The sequence below is a fragment of the Gadus morhua genome, chromosome 13 (genome assembly GCF_902167405.1).
Source record: "Gadus morhua chromosome 13, gadMor3.0, whole genome shotgun sequence".
NCBI classification, from domain to species: domain Eukaryota; kingdom Metazoa; phylum Chordata; class Actinopteri; order Gadiformes; family Gadidae; genus Gadus; species Gadus morhua.
In genome coordinates, this window is record NC_044060.1 from 26,874,054 (window position 1) to 26,900,214 (window position 26,161).

The 26,161-nt window shown below is 42.9% G+C and overlaps 29 non-coding genes across 29 annotated transcripts; all 29 read right to left on the reverse strand.

Annotated features, from left to right (window-relative positions):
- Positions 1-397: 397 nt before the first annotated feature.
- On the reverse strand, positions 398-469 carry trnaa-cgc (transfer RNA alanine (anticodon CGC)). Its single transcript has one exon. It is a non-coding gene; the product is annotated as a tRNA-Ala (tRNA).
- Positions 470-2,370: 1,901 nt separating this feature from the next.
- trnaa-cgc (transfer RNA alanine (anticodon CGC)) lies at positions 2,371-2,442 on the reverse strand. Its single transcript has one exon. It is a non-coding gene; the product is annotated as a tRNA-Ala (tRNA).
- An 878-nt stretch (positions 2,443-3,320) lies between these two features.
- trnaa-ugc (transfer RNA alanine (anticodon UGC)) lies at positions 3,321-3,392 on the reverse strand. The gene has a single exon. It is a non-coding gene; the product is annotated as a tRNA-Ala (tRNA).
- Positions 3,393-6,378: 2,986 nt separating this feature from the next.
- trnas-aga (transfer RNA serine (anticodon AGA)) lies at positions 6,379-6,460 on the reverse strand. The gene has a single exon. It is a non-coding gene; the product is annotated as a tRNA-Ser (tRNA).
- Positions 6,461-6,742: 282 nt separating this feature from the next.
- Positions 6,743-6,816, reverse strand: trnat-ugu (transfer RNA threonine (anticodon UGU)). The gene has a single exon. It is a non-coding gene; the product is annotated as a tRNA-Thr (tRNA).
- A 579-nt stretch (positions 6,817-7,395) lies between these two features.
- Positions 7,396-7,467, reverse strand: trnaa-cgc (transfer RNA alanine (anticodon CGC)). The gene has a single exon. It is a non-coding gene; the product is annotated as a tRNA-Ala (tRNA).
- An 865-nt stretch (positions 7,468-8,332) lies between these two features.
- On the reverse strand, positions 8,333-8,404 carry trnaa-ugc (transfer RNA alanine (anticodon UGC)). The gene has a single exon. It is a non-coding gene; the product is annotated as a tRNA-Ala (tRNA).
- Positions 8,405-8,721: 317 nt separating this feature from the next.
- On the reverse strand, positions 8,722-8,803 carry trnas-aga (transfer RNA serine (anticodon AGA)). The gene has a single exon. It is a non-coding gene; the product is annotated as a tRNA-Ser (tRNA).
- Positions 8,804-9,241: 438 nt separating this feature from the next.
- Positions 9,242-9,315, reverse strand: trnat-ugu (transfer RNA threonine (anticodon UGU)). Its single transcript has one exon. It is a non-coding gene; the product is annotated as a tRNA-Thr (tRNA).
- A 598-nt stretch (positions 9,316-9,913) lies between these two features.
- On the reverse strand, positions 9,914-9,985 carry trnaa-cgc (transfer RNA alanine (anticodon CGC)). Its single transcript has one exon. It is a non-coding gene; the product is annotated as a tRNA-Ala (tRNA).
- Positions 9,986-11,247: 1,262 nt separating this feature from the next.
- On the reverse strand, positions 11,248-11,329 carry trnas-aga (transfer RNA serine (anticodon AGA)). The gene has a single exon. It is a non-coding gene; the product is annotated as a tRNA-Ser (tRNA).
- A 438-nt stretch (positions 11,330-11,767) lies between these two features.
- Positions 11,768-11,841, reverse strand: trnat-ugu (transfer RNA threonine (anticodon UGU)). Its single transcript has one exon. It is a non-coding gene; the product is annotated as a tRNA-Thr (tRNA).
- A 598-nt stretch (positions 11,842-12,439) lies between these two features.
- On the reverse strand, positions 12,440-12,511 carry trnaa-cgc (transfer RNA alanine (anticodon CGC)). The gene has a single exon. It is a non-coding gene; the product is annotated as a tRNA-Ala (tRNA).
- Positions 12,512-13,772: 1,261 nt separating this feature from the next.
- Positions 13,773-13,854, reverse strand: trnas-aga (transfer RNA serine (anticodon AGA)). The gene has a single exon. It is a non-coding gene; the product is annotated as a tRNA-Ser (tRNA).
- Positions 13,855-14,292: 438 nt separating this feature from the next.
- Positions 14,293-14,366, reverse strand: trnat-ugu (transfer RNA threonine (anticodon UGU)). The gene has a single exon. It is a non-coding gene; the product is annotated as a tRNA-Thr (tRNA).
- Positions 14,367-14,964: 598 nt separating this feature from the next.
- On the reverse strand, positions 14,965-15,036 carry trnaa-cgc (transfer RNA alanine (anticodon CGC)). The gene has a single exon. It is a non-coding gene; the product is annotated as a tRNA-Ala (tRNA).
- Positions 15,037-16,300: 1,264 nt separating this feature from the next.
- trnas-aga (transfer RNA serine (anticodon AGA)) lies at positions 16,301-16,382 on the reverse strand. Its single transcript has one exon. It is a non-coding gene; the product is annotated as a tRNA-Ser (tRNA).
- Positions 16,383-16,820: 438 nt separating this feature from the next.
- Positions 16,821-16,894, reverse strand: trnat-ugu (transfer RNA threonine (anticodon UGU)). The gene has a single exon. It is a non-coding gene; the product is annotated as a tRNA-Thr (tRNA).
- Positions 16,895-19,412: 2,518 nt separating this feature from the next.
- On the reverse strand, positions 19,413-19,484 carry trnaa-cgc (transfer RNA alanine (anticodon CGC)). Its single transcript has one exon. It is a non-coding gene; the product is annotated as a tRNA-Ala (tRNA).
- Positions 19,485-20,349: 865 nt separating this feature from the next.
- On the reverse strand, positions 20,350-20,421 carry trnaa-ugc (transfer RNA alanine (anticodon UGC)). Its single transcript has one exon. It is a non-coding gene; the product is annotated as a tRNA-Ala (tRNA).
- A 317-nt stretch (positions 20,422-20,738) lies between these two features.
- trnas-aga (transfer RNA serine (anticodon AGA)) lies at positions 20,739-20,820 on the reverse strand. The gene has a single exon. It is a non-coding gene; the product is annotated as a tRNA-Ser (tRNA).
- A 438-nt stretch (positions 20,821-21,258) lies between these two features.
- On the reverse strand, positions 21,259-21,332 carry trnat-ugu (transfer RNA threonine (anticodon UGU)). Its single transcript has one exon. It is a non-coding gene; the product is annotated as a tRNA-Thr (tRNA).
- Positions 21,333-21,930: 598 nt separating this feature from the next.
- Positions 21,931-22,002, reverse strand: trnas-cga (transfer RNA serine (anticodon CGA)). Its single transcript has one exon. It is a non-coding gene; the product is annotated as a tRNA-Ser (tRNA).
- Positions 22,003-22,867: 865 nt separating this feature from the next.
- trnaa-ugc (transfer RNA alanine (anticodon UGC)) lies at positions 22,868-22,939 on the reverse strand. Its single transcript has one exon. It is a non-coding gene; the product is annotated as a tRNA-Ala (tRNA).
- A 317-nt stretch (positions 22,940-23,256) lies between these two features.
- Positions 23,257-23,338, reverse strand: trnas-aga (transfer RNA serine (anticodon AGA)). Its single transcript has one exon. It is a non-coding gene; the product is annotated as a tRNA-Ser (tRNA).
- Positions 23,339-23,776: 438 nt separating this feature from the next.
- trnat-ugu (transfer RNA threonine (anticodon UGU)) lies at positions 23,777-23,850 on the reverse strand. The gene has a single exon. It is a non-coding gene; the product is annotated as a tRNA-Thr (tRNA).
- A 598-nt stretch (positions 23,851-24,448) lies between these two features.
- On the reverse strand, positions 24,449-24,520 carry trnaa-cgc (transfer RNA alanine (anticodon CGC)). The gene has a single exon. It is a non-coding gene; the product is annotated as a tRNA-Ala (tRNA).
- Positions 24,521-25,385: 865 nt separating this feature from the next.
- trnaa-ugc (transfer RNA alanine (anticodon UGC)) lies at positions 25,386-25,457 on the reverse strand. Its single transcript has one exon. It is a non-coding gene; the product is annotated as a tRNA-Ala (tRNA).
- A 317-nt stretch (positions 25,458-25,774) lies between these two features.
- trnay-aua (transfer RNA tyrosine (anticodon AUA)) lies at positions 25,775-25,856 on the reverse strand. The gene has a single exon. It is a non-coding gene; the product is annotated as a tRNA-Tyr (tRNA).
- Positions 25,857-26,161: the final 305 nt, after the last annotated feature.

Consider the following 26,161-nt stretch of genomic DNA (forward strand, 5'->3'; position numbering starts at 1 on the left):
CTCTCAGTTCAGGAGAAATGCTTCAGCAAATGATTGGGAAGACAACGAAAGAGGTCTGCAGTAACATGACATATTTCTGTTGATCCTTTAAACAGTCCCTTAAACATACACTGATTAACCTGTACAGTTGACAGCAGGATTCGAACCTGTGCGGGGAGACCCCAATGGATTTCTACTCCATCACCTTAACCACACAGTTTCGACATTTCAATTCTCTATTATGTTCAAACATTAGCATTCTGCAACATTTTTGGTAGGTAAAGCATTGCGTGACCTCATTTTGTTTAATGATTCATTACACAGTAACATTCAGCAATGTTTCGTGATCGGATCATTTTTGACTTCTACCTTATAATAGGGATTCATTCATAATCATCGCATCACCTACACTACAATTTGGAGATGCCGGGGATTGAACCCGGGACCTCATACATGCGAAGCATGCGCTCTACCACTGAGCTACATCCCCTTTTTATACTAATCAGTACATCTCTACTATCAATACCCGAAGCTTTGCTTAATGATACAGCCAATCAATAGGTTGACTTGCACTAGGCCATCCTAAGAGATGAAGATATTTGGCCTGCCTGCTAAAAGCAGAGGTGGTAAACTGGTGTGGCAGATTTCAATCATGGAGCGGGGGATCCAATGGATTTCTAGTGCATCAGCTTAACCGCTTGGCCAGGACAATGGTGCTTATCGACCTCAAGTCTATCAGTTGTTCGAACAGTAACAGACTGCAACGCTTGAGGCTGTGGGATCAAATTGTGAAATAGTCCTACACCCTTGACCACAGCTTGCTTTGATCACATCTTAGTGATCGGACCTCAGCACTCCTACATGAGAAGCTTTACAGATGAGCCGAAAACAGATTACTTCAATTGTACATGTGGCAACCGATACATGAAAGTTTGCTTAACGATACAAGAGGGGAAATCGGTTATCGACTGGCAGTACGGTATCATACATTTCTTAGAGAAGTAGTCTGCGTACAGATAGCAGAACTGGCCAACGCTTGTCGGCAGGCCTGAATCTTCGTCGTGACGCAACAATGTTTTTCTCTTCTGTGGCTGTCAACACTTAGTGCATAAACGTACTGTACTCATATCAATGTGTTGACCGGCACTAGCTTTTGAGCGCACACTAGCTTTTGAGCGCACAAGCGCACAAAAGCGTGCGCATTTGAAATCGCACGCACTGATTAACCTGTATCGTTGACGACAACACAGTTTCAATTCTCTCACTTGTTTCGAACATTAGCAATCGGCAACATCTTTGGTAGGTTAAGCCTTACGTGACCTCATTTGATTAAAATAGCACTCACCTGACTTTTCTAGGGCAATCAAATGGAGGCCGGGTATTGAACCCGGGGCCTCATACATGCATAGCATGCTCTCGACCACTGAGCTACATCCCCTCAGCTCAAGAATTTTCATTTTAAGCCTGCTTCGGAACACACCAAGGGTTTTCTCGTCCGTGGCATTCAGCACCTGGACCTGACAACACTAGTCTTCGGATCTATCAGACCTTTAAATATTAACATTTTATGTTTGGAGAACATGTTGTCAAAAAATATCGAATATCTATTGCATTGATGGATTGCAAGTTTACAACTGCAAGAAACACTTTTATCACATCTACACCAAATGATGCTGTTGCAAAAAGTGTAGGTACTGCTGGGAGTTGAACCCAGGGTACCTACACTTGGTTCCCCGGGTTCAACTCCCAGCAGTTTACAAGACGGGCGCTTCCACCAGCTAAGCCACAGTACCCCTATTGTTTTGTTTACTTGATACACCAATGAAAAAGGTCTCATGTAGCGTGGCCCGATCATGTGTTAAGCTATCAGAACTGGCGGCTTAAGGAATTCCAATTGAGTAGGTTACTTACATTATACAACTTACTGATGTGATTAGAACACTGCCTCTTCTGTGAACTAGACAGTCACTATGACAGTCCCAGCCACAGCACCCCTCTCAGTTCAGGAGAAATGCTTCAGCAAATGATTGGGAAGACAACGAAAGAGGTCTGCAGTAACATGACATATTTCAGTTGATCCTTTAAACAGTCCCTTAAACATACACTGATTAACCTGTACAGTTGACAGCAGGATTCTAACCTGCGCGGGGAGACCCCAATGGATTTCTAGTCCATCACCTTAACCACACAGTTTCGACATTTCAATTCTCTATTATGTTCAAACATTAGCATTCTGCAACATTTTTGGTAGGTAAAGCATTGCGTGACCTCATTTTGTTTAATGATTCATTACACAGTAACATTCAGCAATGTTTCGTGATCGGATCATTTTTGACTTCTACCTTATAAAAGGGATTCAATCATAATCATCGCATCACCTACACTACAATTTGGAGATGCCGGGGATTGAACCCGGGACCTCATACATGCGAAGCATGCGCTCTACCACTGAGCTACATCCCCTTTTTATAATAATCAATACATCTCTACTATCAATACCCGAAGCTTTGCTTAATGATACAGCCAATCAATAGGTTGACTTGCACTAGGCCATCCTAAGAGATGAAGATATTTGGCCTGCCTGCTAAAAGCAGAGGTGGTAAACTGGTGTGGCAGATTTCAATCATGGAGCGGGGGATCCAATGGATTTCTAGTGCATCAGCTTAACCGCTTGGCCAGGACAATGGTGCTTATCGACCTCAAGTCTATCAGTTGTTCGAACAGTAACAGACTGCAACGCTTGAGGCTGTGGGATCAAATTGTGAAATAGTCCTACACCCTTGACCACAGCTTGCTTTGATCACATCTTAGTGATCGGACCTCAGCACTCCTACATGAGAAGCTTTACAGATGAGCCGAAAACAGATTACTTCAATTGTACATGTGGCAACCGATACATGAAAGTTTGCTTAACGATACAAGAGGGGAAATCGGTTATCGACTGGCAGTACGGTATCATACATTTCTTAGAGAAGTAGTCTGCGTACAGATAGCAGAACTGGCCAACGCTTGTCGGCAGGCCTGAATCTTCGTCGTGACGCAACAATGTTTTTCTCTTCTGTGGCTGTCAACACTTAGTGCATAAACGTACCGTACTCATATCAATGTGTTGACCGGCACTAGCCTTTGAGCGCACGCTAGCTTTTGAGCGCACAAGCGCACAAAAGCGTGCGCATTTGCAATCGCACGCACTGATTAACCTGTATCGTTGACGACAACACAGTTTCAATTCTCTCACTTGTTTCGAACATTAGCAATCGGCAACATCTTTGGTAGGTTAAGCATTACGTGACCTCATTTGATTAAAATAGCACACACCTGACTTTTCTAGGGCAATAAAATGGAGATGCCGGGGATTGAACCCGGGGCCTCATACATGCAAAGCATGCGCTCTACCACTGAGCTACATCCCCTTACTGCCTAATAATTTACATTTTAAACCTGCTTCGGAAAACACCAAGGGTTTTCTATGAGGGGCCGTCTGGGACAGAATTCATACTTGGTCTTACACACACTATTATACACTCTCATATACACTATTATACTCTCTCACATACACTATTATACTCTCTCACATACACTACTACTCTCTCTCACATACACTACTATACTCTCTTACATACACTACTATACTCTCTTACATACACTACTATACCCTCTCACATACACTACTATTCTCTCTCACATACACTACTATACTCTCTCACATACACGACTATACACTCTCATACTTACATGTAAAAGGAGTTTAATAGTTTGAATGAAACGGAAGTGAGTTTGAATGAAACGGAAGTGAGTTTGAATGAAACGGAAGTGAGTTTGAAATGTTCATAAGAGTCCGCAGAAATCGAATATCAATATTATTTTAGTGTAATTACATTGTGTATGCACAAGCCATCTTATACAAAGCAGCCGAAAAATAGAAAACCGAAACGCTACTATGTTTTTTTTCTGCGATTCAGGGTTTGAATTCTGCTATTGTCGTCTGATTCATTGAATCCGCTGTGTTTGCCAGGGTCTCAGGGTCTTCCGACTCTGGGGAAGAGCCTGCTAGTTTACGCACACCCCTTGCGCATTTGTTTTCTCAACCACACGTGAGACGTTGTTTGACATGCTGGATATCGTCAGAAAGGTATTTTCATTGGCTATTAGGATATCTAAGGCCCGTCCCCGACCCTTGCTGTCTGCTGGTGTAGCTGTCAATCAAAGTATACACGCACCGTTTTGATAGTGATCGCCTCATTGGCTTGTAAGGCTTGTAAACAAGGAAGTATTGGTCTTACAGACATGTGGGAGTGCTCTATGTCACCGTGAGACCCTGGCAAACACAGCGGATTCAATGAATCAGACGACAATAGCAGAATTCTAACCCTGAATCGCAGTTTTCTAAAAAACAACAACATAATAGCGTTTCGGTTTTCTATTTTTCGACTGCTTTGTATAAGATGGCTTGTGCATATACACAATGTAATTACACTAAAATAATATTGATATTCGATTTCTGCGGACTCTTATGAACATTTCAAACTCACTTCCGTTTCATTCAAACTCACTTCCGTTTCATTCAAACTCACTTCCGTTTCATTCAAACTCACTTCCGTTTCATTCAAACTATTAAACTCCTTTTACATGTAAGTATGAGAGTTTATAGTCGTGCATGTGAGAGAGTATAGTAGTGTATGTAAGAGGGTATAGTAGTATGTGTAAGAGGGTATAATAGTGTATGTAAGAGAGTATAGTAGTGTATGTAAGAGTGTATAGTAGTGTGTGTAAGAGAGTATAGTGGTGTATGTAAGAGAGTATAGTAGTGTATGTAAGAGAGTATAGTAGTATGTGTAAGAGAGTATAGTAGTATGTGTAAGAGAGTATAGTAGTGTATGTAAGAGAGTATAGTAGTGTATGTAAGAGAGTATAGTAGTATGTGTAAGAGAGTTTGAATGAAACGGAAGTGAGTTTGAATGAAACGGGAACGTTTGAATGAAACGGAAGTGAGTTTGAATGAAACGGGAAAGTTTGAATGAAACGGAAGTGAGTTTGAATGAAACGGAAGTGAGTTTGAATGAAACGGAAGTGAGTTTGAAATGTTCATAAGAGTCCGCAGAAATCGAATATCAATATTATTTTAGTGTAATTACATTGTGTATATGCACAAGCCATCTTATACAAAGCAGCCGAAAAATAGAAAACCGAAACGCTATTATGTTGTTTTTTTTTAGAAAACTGCGATTCAGGGTTAGAATTCTGCTATTGTCGTCTGATTCATTGAATCCGCTGTGTTTGCCAGGGTCTCACGGTGACATAGAGCCCTCCCACATATCTGTAAGACCAATGCTTCCTTGTTTACAAGCCTTACAAGCCAATGAGGCGATCACTATCAAAACGGTGCGTGTATACTTTGATTGACAGCTACACCAGTAGACAGCAAGGGTCGGGGACGGGCCTTAGATATCCTAATAGCCAATGAAAATACCTTTCTGACGATATCCAGCATGTCAAACAACGTCTCACGTGTGGTTGAGAAAACAAATGCGCAAGGGGTGTGCGTAAACTAGCAGGCTCTTCCCCAGAGTCGGAAGACCCTGAGACCCTGGCAAACACAGCGGATTCAATGAATCAGACGACAATAGCAGAATTCAAACCCTGAATCGCAGAAAAAAAACATAGTAGCGTTTCGGTTTTCTATTTTTCGGCTGCTTTGTATAAGATGGCTTGTGCATACACAATGTAATTACACTAAAATAATATTGATATTCGATTTCTGCGGACTCTTATGAACATTTCAAACTCACTTCCGTTTCATTCAAACTCACTTCCGTTTCATTCAAACTCACTTCCGTTTCATTCAAACTATTAAACTCCTTTTACATGTAAGTATGAGAGTGTATAGTCGTGTATGTGAGAGAGTATAGTAGTGTATGTGAGAGAGAATAGTAGTGTATGTGAGAGGGTATAGTTTATGTAAGAGAGTATAGTAGTGTATGTAAGAGAGTATAGTAGTGTATGTAAGAGAGTATAGTAGTGTATGTGAGAGAGAGTAGTAGTGTATGTGAGAGAGTATAATAGTGTATGTGAGAGAGTATAATAGTGTGTGTAAGACCAAGTATGAATTCTGTCCCAGACGGCCCCTCATAGTTTTCTCGTCCATGGCATTCAGCACTTGGACCTGACAACACTAGTCTTCGGATGTATCAGACCTTTAAATATTAACATTTTATATTTGGAGAACATGTTGTCAAATAACATCGAATGCTAAGTGCCTGTCCAGATAATGCCGGATTTTATATATGGCACCTTCTACATGCTTAGATTCACATATTTGCACTGATTTCATGCAGTTTCACCGTAATATGAGTATGTGTTGGCTAAATAAGGGAATAATTGATCATACTCAGATAGAACCGTTGTCGGCAGGATTCGAACCTGCGCGGGGAGACCCCAATGGATTTCTAGTCCATCGCCTTAACCACTCGGCCACGACAACACAATTTTAGATTCCCAAGTCTGTGGCTTTTTGGAACAGGAAGAGTCTGGAACACTTAGGGTAGGTTAAGCCTTGCTTGATCTAATTTTGAAGTAGTCTTACTTAGAAGGGACAAATAGGTCATCAGTTGACACTAGGGTATCATACATTTTATAGAGAATTTTGCTTGCCTGCCGCCGTTGTCATTGATGGAAAGTCTATTGCATTGATGGATTGCAAGTTTACAACTGCAAGAAACACTTTTATCACATCTACACCAGATGATGCTGTTGCAAAAAGTGTAGGTACTGCTGGGAGTTGAACCCAGGGTCTCCAGTTTACAAGACAGGCGCTTTCACCAGCTAAGCCACAGTACCCCTAATGTTTTGTTTACTTGATACACCAATGAAAAAGGTCTCATCCGATCGCTATCAGAACTGGCAGCTAAAGAAATTCCAATTGAGTAGGTTACTTACATTATACAACTTACTGATGTGATTAGAACACTGCCTCTTCTGTGAACTAGACAGTCACTATGACAGTCCCAGCCACAGCACCCCTCTCAGTTCAGGAGAAATGCTTCAGCAAATGATTGGGAAGACAACGAAAGAGGTCTGCAGTACTATGACATATTTATGTTGATCCTTTAAACAGTCCCTTAAACATACACTGATTAACCTGTACAGTTGACAGCAGGATTCGAACCTCCGCGGTGAGACCCCGATGGATTTCTAGTCCATCACCTTAACCACACAGTTTCGACATTTCAATTCTCTATCATGTTCAAACATTAGCATTCTGCAACATTTTTGGTAGGTAAAGAATTGCGTGACCTCATTTTGTTTAAAGATTCATTACACAGTAACATTCAGCAATGTTTCGTGATCGGATCATTTTTGACTTCTACCTTATAAAAGGGATTCATTCATAAACATCGCATCACCTACTCTACAATTTGGAGATGCCAGGGATTGAACCCGGGACCTCATACATGCGAAGCATGCGCTCTACCACTGAGCTACATCCCCTTTTTGTATTAATCAGTACATCTCTACTATCAATACCCGAAGCTTTGCTTAATGATACAGCCAATCAATAGGTTGACTTGCACTAGGCCATCCTAAGAGATGGAGATATTTGGCCTGCCTGCTAAAAGCATAGGTGGTAAACTGGTGTGGCAGATTTCAATCATGGAGCGGGGGATCCAATGGATTTCTAGTGCATCAGCTTAACCGCTTGGTCAGGACAATGGTGCTTAACGACCTCAAGTCTATCGGTTGTTCGAACAGTAACAGACTGCAACGCTTGAGGCTGTGGGATCAAATTGTGAAATAGTCCTACACCCTTGACCACAGCTTGCTTTGATCACATCTTAGTGATCGGACCTCAGCACTCCTACATGAGAAGCTTTACAGATGAGCCGAAAACAGATTACTTCAATTGTACATGTGGCAACCGATACATGAAAGTTTGCTTAACGATACAAGAGGGGAAATCGGTTATTGACTGGCAGTACGGTATCATAGAGAGAGAAGTAGTCTGCGTACAGATATCTGAACTGGCCAACGCTTGTCGGCAGGCCTGAATCTTCGTCGTGACGCAACAATGTTTTTCTCTTCTGTGGCTGTCAACACTTAGTGCATAAACGTACCGTACTCATATCAATGTGTTGACCGGCACTAGCTTTTGAGCGCACACTAGCTTTTGAGCGCACAAAAGCGTGCGCATTTGAAATCGCACGCACTGATTAACCTGTATCGTTGACGACAACACAGTTTCAATTCTCTCACTTGTTTCGAACATTAGCAATCGGCAACATCTTTGGTAGGTTAAGCATTACGTGACCTCATTTGATTAAAATAGCACACACCTGACTTTTCTAGGGCAATAAAATGGAGATGCCGGGGATTGAACCCGGGGCCTCATACATGCAAAGCATGCGCTCTACCACTGAGCTACATCCCCTTACTGCCTAATAATTTACATTTTAAACCTGCTTCGGAAAACACCAAGGGTTTTCTCGTCCATGGCATTCAGCACTTGGACCTGACAACACTAGTCTTCGGATGTATCAGACCTTTAAATATTAACATTTTATATTTGGAGAACATGTTGTCAAATAACATCAAATTCTAAGTGCCTGTCCAGATAATGCCGGATTTTATATATGGCGCCTTCTACATGCTTAGATTCACATATTTGCACTGATTTCATGCAGTTTCACCGTAATATGAGTATGTGTTGGCTAAATAAGGGAATGATTGATCGTATTCAGATAGAACCGTTGTCGGCAGGATTCGAACCTGCGCGGGGAGACCCCAATGGATTTCTAGTCCATCGCCTTAACCACTCGGCCACGACAACGCACTTTTAGAGTTCCAAGTCTCTGGCTTTTTGGAACAGGAAGAGTCTGGAACACTTAGGGTAGGTTAAGCCTTGCTTGATCTAATTTTGAAATAGTCTTCAAATTGACTGAAGCCAGCTTTGATCACATCTTGGAGACGGCAGGCATTGAACCTCAGGCCTTCTACATGAGAAGCATACGCTTTGCCGTTGAGAGAAGTCCCCTGTGTTACTTCAATTGTACATCTGTAAAACCGATTCCTGAAGCTTTGCTTAACGATAGAAGGGACAAATAGGTCATCAGTTGACACTAGGGTATCATACATTTTATAGAGAATTTGGCTTGCCTGCCGCCGCTGTCATTGATGGAAAGTCTATTGCATTGATGGATTGCAAGTTTACAACTGCAAGAAACACTTTTATCACATCTACACCAGATGATGCTGTTGCAAAAAGTGTAGGTACTGCTGGGAGTTGAACCCAGGGTCTCCAGTTTACAAGACAGGCGCTTTCACCAGCTAAGCCACAGTACCCCTAATGTTTTGTTTACTTGATACACCAATGAAAAAGGTCTCATGTAGCGTGGCCCGATCATGTGTTAAGCTATCAGAACTGGCGGCTAAAGGAATTCCAATTGAGTAGGTTACTTACATTATACAACTTACTGATGTGATTAGAACACTGCCCCTTCTGTGAACTAGACAGTCACTATGACAGTCCCAGCCACAGCACCCCTCTCAGTTCAGGAGAAATGCTTCAGCAAATGATTGGGAAGACAACGAAAGAGGTCTGCAGTAACATGACATATTTCTGTTGATCCTTTAAACAGTCCCTTAAACATACACTGATTAACCTGTACAGTTGACAGCAGGATTCGAACCTGTGCGGGGAGACCCCAATGGATTTCTACTCCATCACCTTAACCACACAGTTTCGACATTTCAATTCTCTATTATGTTCAAACATTAGCATTCTGCAACATTTTTGGTAGGTAAAGCATTGCGTGACCTCATTTTGTTTAATGATTCATTACACAGTAACATTCAGCAATGTATCGTGATCGGATCATTTTTGACTTCTACCTTATAATAGGGATTCATTCATAATCATCGCATCACCTACACTACAATTTGGAGATGCCGGGGATTGAACCCGGGACCTCATACATGCGAAGCATGCGCTCTACCACTGAGCTACATCCCCTTTTTATAATAATCAGTACATCTCTACTATCAATACCCGAAGCTTTGCTTAATGATACAGCCAATCAATAGGTTGACTTGCACTAGGCCATCCTAAGAGATGAAGATATTTGGCCTGCCTGCTAAAAGCAGAGGTGGTAAACTGGTGTGGCAGATTTCAATCATGGAGCGGGGGATCCAATGGATTTCTAGTGCATCAGCTTGACCGCTTGGCCAGGACAATGGTGCTTATCGACCTCAAGTCTATCAGTTGTTCGAACAGTAACAGACTGCAACGCTTGAGGCTGTGGGATCAAATTGTGAAATAGTCCTACACCCTTGACCACAGCTTGCTTTGATCACATCTTAGTGATCGGACCTCAGCACTCCTACATGAGAAGCTTTACAGATGAGCCGAAAACAGATTACTTCAATTGTACATGTGGCAACCGATACATGAAAGTTTGCTTAACGATACAAGAGGGGAAATCGGTTATCGACTGGCAGTACGGTATCATACATTTCTTAGAGAAGTAGTCTGCGTACAGATAGCAGAACTGGCCAACGCTTGTCGGCAGGCCTGAATCTTCGTCGTGACGCAACAATGTTTTTCTCTTCTGTGGCTGTCAACACTTAGTGCATAAACGTACCGTACTCATATCAATGTGTTGACCGGCACTAGCTTTTGAGCGCACACTAGCTTTTGAGCGCACAAGCGCACAAAAGCGTGCGCATTTGAAATCGCACGCACTGATTAACCTGTATCGTTGACGACAACACAGTTTCAATTCTCTCACTTGTTTCGAACATTAGCAATCGGCAACATCTTTGGTAGGTTAAGCCTTACGTGACCTCATTTGATTAAAATAGCACTCACCTGACTTTTCTAGGGCAATCAAATGGAGGCCGGGTATTGAACCCGGGGCCTCATACATGCATAGCATGCTCTCGACCACTGAGCTACATCCCCTCAGCTCAAGAATTTTCATTTTAAGCCTGCTTCGGAACACACCAAGGGTTTTCTCGTCCGTGGCATTCAGCACCTGGACCTGACAACACTAGTCTTCGGATCTATCAGACCTTTAAATATTAACATTTTATGTTTGGAGAACATGTTGTCCAAAAATATCGAATGCTAAGTACCTTTCCAGATAATGCCAGATTTTAAATATGGCGCCTTCTACATGCTTAGATTAACATATTTGCACTGATTCATGCAGTTTCACCGTAATATGAGTATGTGTTGGCTAAACAAGGGAGTGATTGATCGTATTCAGATAGAACCGTTGTCGGCAGGATTCGAACCTGCGCGGTGAGACCCCAATGGATTTCTAGTCCATCGCCTTAACCACTCGGCCACGACAACACACTTTTAGAGTTCCAAGTCTCTGGCTTTTTGGAACAGGAAGAGTCTGGAACACTTAGGGTAGGTTAAGCCTTGCTTGATCTAATTTTGAAATAGTCTTCAAATTGACTGAAGCCAGCTTTGATCACATCTTGGAGACGGCAGGCATTGAACCTCAGGCCTTCTACATGAGAAGCATACGCTTTGCCGTGGAGAGAAGTCCCCTGTGTTACTTCAATTGTACATCTGTAAAACCGATTCCTGAAGCTTTGCTTAACGATAGAAGGGACAAATAGGTCATCAGTTGACACTAGGGTATCATACATTTTATAGAGAATTTGGCTTGCCTGCCGCCGCTGTCATTGATGGAAAGTCTATTGCATTGATGGATTGCAAGTTTACAACTGCAAGAAACACTTTTATCACATCTACACCAGATGATGCTGTTGCAAAAAGTGTAGGTACTGCTGGGAGTTGAACCCAGGGTCTCCAGTTTACAAGACAGGCGCTTTCACCAGCTAAGCCACAGTACCCCTAATGTTTTGTTTACTTGATACACCAATGAAAAAGGTCTCATGTAGCGTGGCCCGATCCTGTGTTAAGCTATCAGAACTGGCGGCTAAAGGAATTCCAATTGAGTAGGTTACTTACATTATACAACTTACTGATGTGATTAGAACACTGCCCCTTCTGTGAACTAGACAGTCACTATGACAGTCCCAGCCACAGCACCCCTCTCAGTTCAGGAGAAATGCTTCAGCAAATGATTGGGAAGACAACGAAAGAGGTCTGCAGTAACATGACATATTTCTGTTGATCCTTTAAACAGTCCCTTAAACATACACTGATTAACCTGTACAGTTGACAGCAGGATTCGAACCTGTGCGGGGAGACCCCAATGGATTTCTAGTCCATCACCTTAACCACACAGTTTCGACATTTCAATTCTCTATTATGTTCAAACATTAGCATTCTGCAACATTTTTGGTAGGTAAAGCATTGCGTGACCTCATTTTGTTTAATGATTCATTACACAGTAACATTCAGCAATGTTTCGTGATCGGATCATTTTTGACTTCTACCTTATAATAGGGATTCAATCATAATCATCGCATCACCTACACTACAATTTGGAGATGACGGGGATTGAACCCAGGACCTCATACATGCGAAGCATGCGCTCTACCACTGAGCTACATCCCCTTTTGTGATGATCCGTACATCTCTACTATCAATACCCGAAGCTTTGCTTAATGATACAGCCAATCAATAGGTTGACTTGCACTGGGCCATCCTAAGAGATGAAGATATTTGGCCTGCCTGCTAAAAGCATAGGTGGTAAACTGGTGTGGCAGATTTCAATCATGGAGCGGGGGATCCAATGGATTTCTAGTGCATCAGCTTAACCGCTTGGTCAGGACAATGGTGCTTAACGACCTCAAGTCTATCAGTTGTTCGAACAGTAACAGACTGCAACGCTTGAGGCTGTGGGATCAAATTGTGAAATAGTCCTACACCCTTGACCACAGCTTGCTTTGATCACATCTTAGTGATCGGACCTCAGCACTCCTACATGAGAAGCTTTACAGATGAGCCGAAAACAGATTACTTCAATTGTACATGTGGCAACCGATACATGAAAGTTTGCTTAACGATACAAGAGGGGAAATCGGTTATCGACTGGCAGTACGGTATCATACATTTCTTAGAGAAGTAGTCTGCGTACAGATAGCAGAACTGGCCAACGCTTGTCGGCAGGCCTGAATCTTCGTCGTGACGCAACAATGTTTTTCTCTTCTGTGGCTGTCAACACTTAGTGCATAAACGTACCGTACTCATATCAATGTGTTGACCGGCACTAGCTTTTGAGCGCACACTAGCTTTTGAGCGCACAAGCGCACAAAAGCGTGCGCATTTGAAATCGCATGCACTGATTAACCTGTATCGTTGACGACAACACAGTTTCAATTCTCTCACTTGTTTCGAACATTAGCAATCGGCAACATCTTTGGTAGGTTAAGCCTTACGTGACCTCATTTGATTAAAATAGCACTCACCTGACTTTTCTAGGGCAATCAAATGGAGGCCGGGTATTGAACCCGGGGCCTCATACATGCATAGCATGCTCTCGACCACTGAGCTACATCCCCTCAGCTCAATAATTTTCATTTTAAGCCTGCTTCGGAACACACCAAGGGTTTTCTCGTCCGTGGCATTCAGCACCTGGACCTGACAACACTAGTCTTCGGATCTATCAGACCTTTAAATATTAACATTTTATGTTTGGAGAACATGTTGTCCAAAAATATCGAATACTAAGTGCCTTTCCAGATAATGCCAGATTTTAAATATGGCGCCTTCTACATGCTTAGATTAACATATTTGCACTGATTCATGCAGTTTCACCGTAATATGAGTATGTGTTGGCTAAACAAGGGAGTGATTGATCGTATTCAGATAGAACCGTTGTCGGCAGGATTCGAACCTGCGCGGTGAGACCCCAATGGATTTCTAGTCCATCGCCTTAACCACTCGGCCACGACAACACACTTTTAGAGTTCCAAGTCTCTGGCTTTTTGGAACAGGAAGAGTCTGGAACACTTAGGGTAGGTTAAGCCTTGCTTGATCTAATTTTGAAATAGTCTTCAAATTGACTGAAGCCAGCTTTGATCACATCTTGGAGACGGCAGGCATTGAACCTCAGGCCTTCTACATGAGAAGCATACGCTTTGCCGTTGAGAGAAGTCCCCTGTGTTACTTCAATTGTACATCTGTAAAACCGATTCCTGAAGCTTTGCTTAACGATAGAAGGGACAAATAGGTCATCAGTTGACACTAGGGTATCATACATTTTATAGAGAATTTGGCTTGCCTGCCGCCGCTGTCATTGATGGAAAGTCTATTGCATTGATGGATTGCAAGTTTACAACTGCAAGAAACACTTTTATCACATCTACACCAGATGATGCTGTTGCAAAAAGTGTAGGTACTGCTGGGAGTTGAACCCAGGGTCTCCAGTTTACAAGACAGGCGCTTTCACCAGCTAAGCCACAGTACCCCTAATGTTTTGTTTACTTGATACACCAATGAAAAAGGTCTCATGTAGCGTGGCCCGATCATGTGTTAAGCTATCAGAACTGGCGGCTAAAGGAATTCCAATTGAGTAGGTTACTTACATTATACAACTTACTGATGTGATTAGAACACTGCCCCTTCTGTGAACTAGACAGTCACTATGACAGTCCCAGCCACAGCACCCCTCTCAGTTCAGGAGAAATGCTTCAGCAAATGATTGGGAAGACAACGAAAGAGGTCTGCAGTAACATGACATATTTCTGTTGATCCTTTAAACAGTCCCTTAAACATACACTGATTAACCTGTACAGTTGACAGCAGGATTCGAACCTGTGCGGGGAGACCCCAATGGATTTCTACTCCATCACCTTAACCACACAGTTTCGACATTTCAATTCTCTATTATGTTCAAACATTAGCATTCTGCAACATTTTTGGTAGGTAAAGCATTGCGTGACCTCATTTTGTTTAATGATTCATTACACAGTAACATTCAGCAATGTTTCGTGATCGGATCATTTTTGACTTCTACCTTATAATAGGGATTCATTCATAATCATCGCATCACCTACACTACAATTTGGAGATGCCGGGGATTGAACCCGGGACCTCATACATGCGAAGCATTCGCTCTACCACTGAGCTACATCCCCTTTTTATAATAATCAGTACATCTCTACTATCAATACCCGAAGCTTTGCTTAATGATACAGCCAATCAATAGGTTGACTTGCACTAGGCCATCCTAAGAGATGAAGATATTTGGCCTGCCTGCTAAAAGCAGAGGTGGTAAACTGGTGTGGCAGATTTCAATCATGGAGCGGGGGATCCAATGGATTTCTAGTGCATCAGCTTGACCGCTTGGCCAGGACAATGGTGCTTATCGACCTCAAGTCTATCAGTTGTTCGAACAGTAACAGACTGCAACGCTTGAGGCTGTGGGATCAAATTGTGAAATAGTCCTACACCCTTGACCACAGCTTGCTTTGATCACATCTTAGTGATCGGACCTCAGCACTCCTACATGAGAAGCTTTACAGATGAGCCGAAAACAGATTACTTCAATTGTACATGTGGCAACCGATACATGAAAGTTTGCTTAACGATACAAGAGGGGAAATCGGTTATCGACTGGCAGTACGGTATCATACATTTCTTAGAGAAGTAGTCTGCGTACAGATAGCAGAACTGGCCAACGCTTGTCGGCAGGCCTGAATCTTCGTCGTGACGCAACAATGTTTTTCTCTTCTGTGGCTGTCAACACTTAGTGCATAAACGTACCGTACTCATATCAATGTGTTGACCGGCACTAGCTTTTGAGCGCACACTAGCTTTTGAGCGCACAAGCGCACAAAAGCGTGCGCATTTGAAATCGCACGCACTGATTAACCTGTATCGTTGACGACAACACAGTTTCAATTCTCTCACTTGTTTCGAACATTAGCAATCGGCAACATCTTTGGTAGGTTAAGCATTACGTGACCTCATTTGATTAAAATAGCACTCACCTGACTTTTCTAGGGCAATCAAATGGAGGCCGGGTATTGAACCCGGGGCCTCATACATGCATAGCATGCTCTCGACCACTGAGCTACATCCCCTCAGCTCAAGAATTTTCATTTTAAGCCTGCTTCGGAACACACCAAGGGTTTTCTCGTCCAGTGGCATTCAGCACCTGGACCTGACAACACTAGTCTTCGGATCTATCAGACCTTTAAATATTAACATTTTATGTTTGGAGAACATGTTGTCCAAAAATATCGAATGCTAAGTGCCTTTCCAGATAATGCCAGATTTTAAATATGGCGCCTTCTACATGCTTAGATTAACATATTTGCACTGATTCATGCAGTTTCACCGTAATATGAGTATGTGTTGGCTAAACAAGGGAAGTGATTGATCGTATTCAGATAGAACCGTTGTCGGCAGGATTCGAACCTGCGCGGTGAGACCCCAATGGATTTCTAGTCCATCGCCTTAACCACTCGGCCACGACAACACACTTTTAGAGTTCCAAGTCTCTGGCTTCTTGGAACAGGAAGAGTCTGGAACACTTAGGGTAGGTTAAGCCTTGCTTGATCTAATTTTGAAATAGTCTTCAAATTGACTGAAGCTAGCTTTGATCACATCTTGGAGACGGCAGGCATTGAACCTCAGGCCTTCTACATGAGAAGCATACGCTTTGCCGTGGAGAGAAGTCCCCTGTGTTACTTCAATTGTACATCTGTAAAACCGATTCCTGAAGCTTTGCTTAACGATAGAAGGGACAAATAGGTCATCAGTTGACACTAGGGTATCATACATTTTATAGAGAATTTGGCTTGCCTGCCGCCGCTGTCATTGATGGAAAGTCTATTGCATTGATGGATTGCAAGTTTACAACTGCAAGAAACACTTTTATCACATCTACACCAGATGATGCTGTTGCAAAAAGTGTAGGTACTGCTGGGAGTTGAACCCAGGGTCTCCAGTTTACAAGACAGGCGCTTTCACCAGCTAAGCCACAGTACCCCTAATGTTTTGTTTACTTGATACACCAATGAAAAAGGTCTCATGTAGCGTGGCCCGATCATGTGTTTAAGGGCAACTTCACCCATTTCACATAAGCTTTGTATTTTTAGAACCCCCCGCATATTTTTGAATGGTCTAGCATCATTTCCTTATTTTCTGGAGAGACTGGAGAGATCCGTATCGATCTCCAACACTTCCTGTTTTTTATGACGCAATATGACGATTTTTGCGTACAAGAAAATAGGAAGTGTAAGAGGGGATTATTCTCGTACGACTACAACCACTAGTCCCACCCCCCTCTAGGGGGTGGGACCCACTGACGCTACAGACCTATTAGAGCAGTGCCAGTGGGTGGGACTTCACCAGCAGAAACTAACATCCACAGCGTCTGAAGCTAAGATAACAGAGGCTGCAAACTGAAGTAGGCCTACATTGGCGGAGGGTACTCGATCTGACATAGAAGATGGCTCCATGCAAAAGTTCACCATTTCGAAAGAAATAGACGAGGGCTGCCGTATTTTCCGCACTATACGGCACACCGGATTATCAAGCGCACCTTCAATGAATGGCCTATTTTAGAACTGTTTTCATGTATAGGGCGCACCGGATTATAAGGCGCATAGAATAGAAGATACTGCAGTCAAACGTTTGACTGGGGTTGCGTTATGCATCGACCAGACCGAGCTGTGCTAAAGGGAATGTCAACAAAACAGTCAGATAAAGTCAAACTTTATTAAGCGTTCTGACAACTCCGGTCACTCCCATGGTAACGATGTTCAAACGTTAATGTGCATATTAACAATATCTCATCAATATCAATATCTCTCAACAATAAGCTCACTTTTTCAGTTCATTCCCCGTCTACGAATCCCTCGAATTCTTGTGTGTCCGAATTAAACAGTTGGGCGAGTACGGCATCCAACATGCCCGGATCCCTCTCGTCATTATCCGAGTCAGTGTCGCTGCTGTTGACTGGCAGTTCAGTGATTATTCCTGCCTTCGTGAAAGCTTAGACCACAGTTGAGACTGTTATATCAGCCCAGGCATCCACGATCCATTGGCAGATAGTGGCGTAAGTCGCCTGGCGCTGTCTCCCCGTCTTGGTGACGTGTGTTCGCCTTCTTGGCCCCGTCCACACGAAGCCGATTTTTTGGGTGAAACCGCATAAAAAGACGCTTTTGGTGGACACGGGCTACGGCCACACCAAACGCGTGTAACGTGCTTAACTTGAAGCTTGATCATTGTGTGTCACAAAAATGGTTCAACGCGACAACGCGCCTGTGGCTGCGCTGGATTTAGGAGTCCGAGGTAGGAAACCCAAATGCCGCCTTGTTTGGGTGCATGATAGAGTTTAGATCGGGTTAGATTAAATAATGTCGGATATAAATAACAATAATCGGGTTAAATAACTTCACATGGTGTGTCTGGTGTGTTTCCAGCATTCGTAGTGTTGATCAGCAGATAGTCCGCCAAGACGTTGAGGTTGCTTAGCAACCAGAGACGCTGTCCATGCAAGTGAATGGAGCGTTCCCTCTTCGTCATAACTATCAAACCAAACATCCTTCACATTCAACGAGCGAACATTATGAAATTAAAATGCACATTTCTCGCTAAAAATGTTTACATAAACGCATTTAATTACGTAACTATGTTACTATTTCCACCCAGAATAAAGGAAGATGTCGGCCGTATGCTTCTGTGCAAGCGTCACTACTCTAGTGACGTCGGTTCAAGCTCCACGCTGATTTGTTCCATTAGTAGATGGAACAAGGAGGTGTCCGATAGGCGGAGATGATCAGCGGGAGTGGCCGCCAGCGAAGCTGTGCATGGTGGGAGTTGTTGTCTTCAATCCACAAGCGCCAAAAAGTCACTTTCTGCCTTTTCTCGGTCAAGACTGCACCAAAGTAGAATTTTATTTTATTATTCGACTACATATAGGACCCAATTGCAATACATATTCATGCCTCCACCGGTGAAATGCTCCTTTAAGCTATCAGAACTGGCGGCTAAAGGAATTCCAATTGAGTAGGTTACTTACATTATACAATTTACTGATGTGATTAGAACACTGCCCCTTCTGTGAACTAGACAGTCACTATGACAGTCCCAGCCACAGCACCCCTCTCAGTTCAGGAGAAATGCTTCAGCAAATGATTGGGAAGACAACGAAAGAGGTCTGCAGTAACATGACATATTTCTGTTGATCCTTTAAACAGTCCCTTAAACATACACTGATTAACCTGTACAGTTGACAGCAGGATTCGAACCTGTGCGGGGAGACCCCAATGGATTTCTACTCCATCACCTTAACCACACAGTTTCGACATTTCAATTCTCTATTATGTTCAAACATTAGCATTCTGCAACATTTTTGGTAGGTAAAGCATTGCGTGACCTCATTTTGTTTAATGATTCATTACACAGTAACATTCAGCAATGTTTCGTGATCGGATCATTTTTGACTTCTACCTTATAAATGGGATTCATTCATAATCATCGCATCACCTACACTACAATTTGGAGATGCCGGGGATTGAACCCGGGACCGCATACATGCGAAGCATGCACTCTACCACTGAGCTACATCCCCTTTTTGTGATGATCCGTACATCTCTACTATCAATACCCGAAGCTTTGCTTAATGATACAGCCAATCAATAGGTTGACTTGCACTAGGCCATCCTAAGAGATGAAGATATTTGGCCTGCCTGCTAAAAGCATAGGTGGTAAACTGGTGTGGCAGATTTCAATCATGGAGCGGGGGATCCAATGGATTTCTAGTGCATCAGCTTAACCGCTTGGTCAGGACAATGGTGCTTAACGACCTCAAGTCTATCAGTTGTTCGAACAGTAACAGACTGCAACGCTTGAGGCTGTGGGATCAAATTGTGAAATAGTCCTACACCCTTGACCACAGCTTGCTTTGATCACATCTTAGTGATCGGACCTCAGCACTCCTACATGAGAAGCTTTACAGATGAGCCGAAAACAGATTACTTCAATTGTACATGTGGCAACCGATACATGAAAGTTTGCTTAACGATACAAGAGGGGAAATCGGTTATTGACTGGCAGTACGGTATCATAGAGAGAGAAGTAGTCTGCGTACAGATATCTGAACTGGCCAACGCTTGTCGGCAGGCCTGAATCTTCGTCGTGACGCAACAATGTTTTTCTCTTCTGTGGCTGTCAACACTTAGTGCATAAACGTACCGTACTCATATCAATGTGTTGACCGGCACTAGCTTTTGAGCGCACACTAGCTTTTGAGCGCACAAAAGCGTGCGCATTTGAAATCGCACGCACTGATTAACCTGTATCGTTGACGACAACACAGTTTCAATTCTCTCACTTGTTTCGAACATTAGCAATCGGCAACATCTTTGGTAGGTTAAGCATTACGTGACCTCATTTGATTAAAATAGCACACACCTGACTTTTCTGGGGCAATAAAATGGAGATGCCGGGGATTGAACCCGGGGCCTCATACATGCAAAGCATGCGCTCTACCACTGAGCTACATCCCCTTACTGCCTAATAATTTACATTTTAAACCTGCTTCGGAAAACACCAAGGGTTTTCTCGTCCATGGCATTCAGCACTTGGACCTGACAACACTAGTCTTCGGATGTATCAGACCTTTAAATATTAACATTTTATATTTGGAGAACATGTTGTCAAATAACATCGAATGCTAAGTGCCTGTCCAGATAATGCCGGATTTTATATATGGCGCCTTCTACATGCTTAGATTCACATATTTGCACTGATTTCATGCAGTTTCACCGTAATATGTGTATGTGTTGGCTAAATAAGGGAATGATTGATCGTATTCAGATAGAACCGTTGTCGGCAGGATTCGAACCTGCGCGGGGAGACCCCAATGGATTTCTAGTCCATCGCCTTAACCACTCGGCCACGACAACACACTTTTTGATTCCCAAGTCTGTGGCTTCTTGGAACAGGAAGAGTCTGGAACACTTAGGGTAGGTTAAGCCTTGCTTGATCTAATTTTGAAGTAGTCTTCAAATTGACTGAAGCTAGCTTTGATCACATCTTGGAGATGGCAGGCATTGAACCTCAGGCCTTCTACATGAAAAGCATACGCTTTGCCATTGAGAGAAGTCCCCTGTGTTACTTCAATTGTACATCTGTAAAACCGATTCCTGAAGCTTTGCTTAACGATAGAAGGGACAAATAGGTCATCAGTTGACACTAGGGTATCATACATTTTATAGAGAATTTGGCTTGCCTGCCGCCGCTGTCATTGATGGAAAGTCTATTGCATTGATGGATTGCAAGTTTACAACTGCAAGAAACACTTTTATCACATCTACACCAGATGATGCTGTTGCAAAAAGTGTAGGTACTGCTGGGAGTTGAACCCAGGGTCTCCAGTTTACAAGACAGGCGCTTTCACCAGCTAAGCCACAGTACCCCTAATGTTTTGTTTACTTGATACACCAATGAAAAAGGTCTCATGTAGCGTGGCCCGATCATGTGTTAAGCTATCAGAACTGGCGGCTAAAGGAATTCCAATTGAGTAGGTTACTTACATTATACAACTTACTGATGTGATTAGAACACTGCCCCTTCTGTGAACTAGACAGTCACTATGACAGTCCCAGCCACAGCACCCCTCTCAGTTCAGGAGAAATGCTTCAGCAAATGATTGGGAAGACAACGAAAGAGGTCTGCAGTAACATGACATATTTCTGTTGATCCTTTAAACAGTCCCTTAAACATACACTGATTAACCTGTACAGTTGACAGCAGGATTTGAACCTGCGCGGGGAGACCCCGATGGATTTCTAGTCCATCACCTTAACCACACAGTTTCGACATTTCAATTCTCTATCATGTTCAAACATTAGCATTCTGCAACATTTTTGGTAGGTAAAGCATTGCGTGACCTCATTTTGTTTAAAGATTCATTACACAGTAACATTCAGCAATGTTTCGTGATCGGATCATTTTTGACTTCTACCTTATAAATGGGATTCATTCATAATCATCGCATCACCTACACTACAATTTGGAGATGCCGGGGATTGAACCCGTGACCGCATACATTCGAAGCATGCGCTCTACCACTGAGCTACATCCCCTTTTTATGCTGATCCGTACATCTCTACTATCAATACCCGAAGCTTTGCTTAATGATACAGCCAATCAATAGGTTGACTTGCACTAGGCCATCCTAAGAGATGAAGATATTTGGCCTGCCTGCTAAAAGCATAGGTGGTAAACTGGTGTGGCAGATTTCAATCATGGAGCGGGGGATCCAATGGATTTCTAGTGCATCAGCTTAACCGCTTGGTCAGGACAATGGTGCTTAACGACCTCAAGTCTATCAGTTGTTCGAACAGTAACAGACTGCAACGCTTGAGGCTGTGGGATCAAATTGTGAAATAGTCCTACACCCTTGACCACAGCTTGCTTTGATCACATCTTAGTGATCGGACCTCAGCACTCCTACATGAGAAGCTTTACAGATGAGCCGAAAACAGATTACTTCAATTGTACATGTGGCAACCGATACATGAAAGTTTGCTTAACGATACAAGAGGGGAAATCGGTTATTGACTGGCAGTACGGTATCATAGAGAGAGAAGTAGTCTGCGTACAGATATCTGAACTGGCCAACGCTTGTCGGCAGGCCTGAATCTTCGTCGTGACGCAACAATGTTTTTCTCTTCTGTGGCTGTCAACACTTAGTGCATAAACGTACCGTACTCATATCAATGTGTTGACCGGCACTAGCTTTTGAGCGCACACTAGCTTTTGAGCGCACAAAAGCGTGCGCATTTGAAATCGCACGCACTGATTAACCTGTATCGTTGACGACAACACAGTTTCAATTCTCTCACTTGTTTCGAACATTAGCAATCGGCAACATCTTTGGTAGGTTAAGCATTACGTGACCTCATTTGATTAAAATAGCACACACCTGACTTTTCTAGGGCAATAAAATGGAGATGCCGGGGATTGAACCCGGGGCCTCATACATGCAAAGCATGCGCTCTACCACTGAGCTACATCCCCTTACTGCCTAATAATTTACATTTTAAACCTGCTTCGGAAAACACCAAGGGTTTTCTCGTCCATGGCATTCAGCACTTGGACCTGACAACACTAGTCTTCGGATGTATCAGACCTTTAAATATTAACATTTTATATTTGGAGAACATGTTGTCAAATAACATCGAATGCTAAGTGCCTGTCCAGATAATGCCGGATTTTATATATGGCGCCTTCTACATGCTTAGATTCACATATTTGCACAGATTTCATGCAGTTTCACCGTAATATGAGTATGTGTTGGCTAAATAAGGGAATGATTGATCGTATTCAGATAGAACCATTGTCGGCAGGATTCGAACCTGCGCGGGGAGACCCCAATGGATTTCTAGTCCATCGGCTTAACCACTCGTCCACGACAACACACTTTTAGATTCCCAAGTCTGTGGCTTCTTGGAACAGGAAGAGTCTGGAACACTTAGGGTAGGTTAAGCCTTGCTTGATCTAATTTTGAAGTAGTCTTCAAATTGACTGAAGCTAGCTTTGATCACATCTTGGAGATGGCAGGCATTGAACCTCAGGCCTTCTACATGAGAAGCATACGCTTTGCCATTGAGAGAAATCCCCTGTGTTACTTCAATTGTACATCTGTAAAACCGATTCCTGAAGCTTTGCTTAACGATAGAAGGGACAAATAGGTCATCAGTTGACACTAGGGTATCATACATTTTATAGAGAATTTGGCTTGCCTGCCGCCGCTGTCATTGATGGAAAGTCTATTGCATTGATGGATTGCAAGTTTACAACTGCAAGAAACACTTTTATCACATCTACACCAGATGATGCTGTTGCAAAAAGTGTAGGTACTGCTGGGAGTTGAACCCAGGGTCTCCAGTTTACAAGACAGGCGCTTTCACCAGCTAAGCCACAGTACCCCTAATGTTTTGTTTACTTGATACACCAATGAAAAAGGTCTCATGTAGCGTGGCCCGATCATGTGTTAAGCTATCAGAACTGGCGGCTAAAGGAATTCCAATTGAGTAGGTTACTTACATTATACAACTTACTGATGTGATTAGAACACTGCCCCTTCTGTGAACTAGACAGTCACTATGACAGTCCCAGCCACAGCACCCCTCTCAGTTCAGGAGAAATGCTTCAGCAAATGATTGGGAAGACAACGAAAGAGGTCTGCAGTAACATGACATATTTCTGTTGATCCTTTAAACAGTCCCTTAAACATACACTGATTAACCTGTACAGTTGACAGCAGGATTCGAACCTGTGCGGGGAGACCCCAATGGATTTCTACTCCATCACCTTAACCACACAGTTTCGACATTTCAATTCTCTATTATGTTCAAACATTAGCATTTTGCAACATTTTTGGTAGGTAAAGCATTGCGTGACCTCATTTTGTTTAATGATTCATTACACAGTAACATTCAGCAATGTTTCGTGATCGGATCATTTTTGACTTCTACCTTATAAATGGGATTCATTCATAATCATCGCATCACCTACACTACAATTTGGAGATGCCGGGGATTGAACCCGGGACCGCATACATGCGAAGCATGCACTCTACCACTGAGCTACATCCCCTTTTTGTGATGATCCGTACATCTCTACTATCAATACCCGAAGCTTTGCTTAATGATACAGCCAATCAATAGGTTGACTTGCACTAGGCCATCCTAAGAGATGAAGATATTTGGCCTGCCTGCTAAAAGCATAGGTGGTAAACTGGTGTGGCAGATTTCAATCATGGAGCGGGGGATCCAATGGATTTCTAGTGCATCAGCTTAACCGCTTGGTCAGGACAATGGTGCTTAACGACCTCAAGTCTATCAGTTGTTCGAACAGTAACAGACTGCAACGCTTGAGGCTGTGGGATCAAATTGTGAAATAGTCCTACACCCTTGACCACAGCTTGCTTTGATCACATCTTAGTGATCGGACCTCAGCACTCCTACATGAGAAGCTTTACAGATGAGCCGAAAACAGATTACTTCAATTGTACATGTGGCAACCGATACATGAAAGTTTGCTTAACGATACAAGAGGGGAAATCGGTTATTGACTGGCAGTACGGTATCATAGAGAGAGAAGTAGTCTGCGTACAGATATCTGAACTGGCCAACGCTTGTCGGCAGGCCTGAATCTTCGTCGTGACGCAACAATGTTTTTCTCTTCTGTGGCTGTCAACACTTAGTGCATAAACGTACCGTACTCATATCAATGTGTTGACCGGCACTAGCTTTTGAGCGCACACTAGCTTTTGAGCGCACAAAAGCGTGCGCATTTGAAATCGCACGCACTGATTAACCTGTATCGTTGACGACAACACAGTTTCAATTCTCTCACTTGTTTCGAACATTAGCAATCGGCAACATCTTTGGTAGGTTAAGCATTACGTGACCTCATTTGATTAAAATAGCACACACCTGACTTTTCTAGGGCAATAAAATGGAGATGCCGGGGATTGAACCCGGGGCCTCATACATGCAAAGCATGCGCTCTACCACTGAGCTACATCCCCTTACTGCCTAATAATTTACATTTTAAACCTGCTTCGGAAAACACCAAGGGTTTTCTCGTCCATGGCATTCAGCACTTGGACCTGACAACACTGGTCTTCGGATGTATCAGACCTTTAAATATTAACATTTTATATTTGGAGAACATGTTGTCAAATAACATCGAATGCTAAGTGCCTGTCCAGATAATGCCGGATTTTATATATGGCGCCTTCTACATGCTGAGATTCACATATTTGCACTGATTTCATGCAGTTTCACCGTAATATGAGTATGTGTTGGCTAAATAAGGGAATGATTGATCGTATTCAGATAGAACCGTTGTCGGCAGGATTCAAACCTGCGCGGGGAGACCCCAATGGATTTATAGTCCATCGCCTTAACCACTCGGCCACGACAACACACTTTTAGATTCCCAAGTCTGTGGCTTCTTGGAACAGGAAGAGTCTGGAACACTTAGGGTAGGTTAAGCCTTGCTTGATCTAATTTTGAAGTAGTCTTCAAATTGACTGAAGCTAGCTTTGATCACATCTTGGAGATGGCAGGCATTGAACCTCAGGCCTTCTACATGAGAAGCATACGCTTTGCCATTGAGAGAAGTCCCCTGTGTTACTTCAATTGTACATCTGTAAAACCGATTCCTGAAGCTTTGCTTAACGATAGAAGGGACAAATAGGTCATCAGTTGACACTAGGGTATCATACAT